The sequence below is a fragment of the Gossypium raimondii genome, chromosome 1, assembly GCF_025698545.1.
Source record: "Gossypium raimondii isolate GPD5lz chromosome 1, ASM2569854v1, whole genome shotgun sequence".
Classification (NCBI taxonomy): domain Eukaryota; kingdom Viridiplantae; phylum Streptophyta; class Magnoliopsida; order Malvales; family Malvaceae; genus Gossypium; species Gossypium raimondii.
In genome coordinates, this window is record NC_068565.1 from 21466764 (window position 1) to 21468928 (window position 2165).

Sequence of the window (2165 nt, forward strand, 5' to 3'; positions counted from 1 at the left end):
GATGATCTTGAGAGAGTCGAGTTTTGGTTAGAAACAACGATCAGAATAGTCGATGAATTGTCATGTACACCGGTGAAATGTGCTATTTCTTTTTTGAAAGATTTAGCGTGGTGGAACACTCTAGGTTCGGTTGTGCCAAGAGATTGGATTGATTTGAAGTTTTTCCAGACATAATTTAGAAAGAAATATGTGAGTCTGAGGTTTCTTGATAAGAAACGTACAGAATTTCTTGAGCTGAAATAAGGCCGGATGTTAGTGTCGGAGTATGAGAGGAAATTTGTGCAACTTAGCAAACATAGCCGAAAATGTGTACCAACAGAAGCTGCACTGTGTACTCGATTTAAAGATAGACTAAATAAAGATATAAAGTTGCTTCTCGAGATTCTTGACCTAAAAGAATTTGTGGTGTTAGTTGACAGAGCATACAAGGCTGAAGAGCTTAGTGAAAAAAGAGAAAAGCTGATTCTAAGTCTCGTGATTCAAGGAAACAACATTTGGGAAAGTCATACTCGTCACCACTGAAGAAATCAAAAGAATATCTAACCGTTCATCAACTTCAATAGGTTATTTTGGAAAAGATTGAGGTAAAAAGCATCTGAGTTTGAAACCTCAGGCTACGTTTGTAGTGAGTGTGGGTAGTGTGAGGAGCAATAAGCTTGAATGCCAACAATGTAATAGACAACACTTCGATGAATGCAGATTGAAAGATGAGTCATGTTTTAGATGTGGTTCATATGAACATTATCTTAGAAATTGTTTGAAGAGGTCCGAAAAAGAAAAGGCTCAGATTGTTCGACCAAGCAACATTACTGCAAGAGGTAGACCACCTAGGAACACTGGAAATGCAGGTAATAGCCGCAGTGGGATGAAAGACTTTGCTGTGAGATCTAAGGCACGAGCACCTGCTAGAGCTTATGTGATCTGTGCGCGAGAGGAAGCATCAGCGCCAGATGTTATTACTGGTACATTTTCTATCTTTGAAACTGATGTTACTGTTTGGATTGACCCGGGATCAACACATTCATATTTATGCACGAATTTAGTGTCAAGTAAGAAATTACATGTTGAGTCCACTGAATTTGTGGTTAAAGTAACGAACTCCCTAGGTCAGTAAGTGTTAGTTGACAAAGTTTGTAAAAACTATCCTTTGATGATTCGGGGTTGCAACTTTTTGGCCGATTTGATGCTACTACCCTTTGATGAGTTTGATGTGATTTTGGGTATGGATTGGTTGACTCTGCATGATGCTGTTGTGAACTGTAGACGAAAGCATATTGTGTTGAAATGTCAGAATGGTGAAAAGCTTCAGATTAAATAAGATGGACTGGTTAGTATGCCTAATGTTATCTCAGCGATGTCAGCACATAAATATATTAGAAAAGGCCGTGAAGCATATCTCGCTTACATTTTTTTATTCTAGAGTTTCTAAGTTGAAGATAGAATCGGTTCCACTAGTATGTGAATATCCAAATGTGTTTTCAGAGGAGTTACCCAGGTTACCACCAATCAGAGAGGTTGAGTTTGCTATTGAGTTAGTGTCGAGAACAACTCCAATATCGATAGCTTCTTATAGAATTGCACCTACAGAGTTGAAAGCACAGTTGCAGGAGTTAACATATAGGGGTTTTGCTTGACCCAAATTTTCTCCTTGGGGTGTACCTGTTTTATTTGTTAAGAAAAAGGACGGATCTATGCGGTTATGTATCGAATATTGACAACTTAACAAAGTTACGATCAAGAATAAGTATCCATTACCGTGTGTTGAAAGATGAAGTTCGTATGATCAGTAAAGTTAAGATCGGGATAAAGCTAAAGCTTTAGATTAGTCGACTCCGCTTTAATGTTATTATAAATGATATGTTAATATATTAAATGCTATAAAAATTGAATGGTGAAAATCCAACAATGCCATGATATCTATCGAGCCCCGTTTGAACCTTAGAGGTTCATAGGATACAAATGACATATCATTAGGGTTCCATATTTCGGGTGCTAGTCTTGAATGTCCTACCGATGGATGAGGTCCTGCAATTGTTATGGATGCTCCATAGCTCGTGTGAGTAGCATTATGCAGCTTACATTCTGACCCACAGCTCGTGTGAGCAGGCCCATTTCATAGCTCGTGTGAGCAATGATGTAAAAGAGAGGTTACGATTTTATGTTTA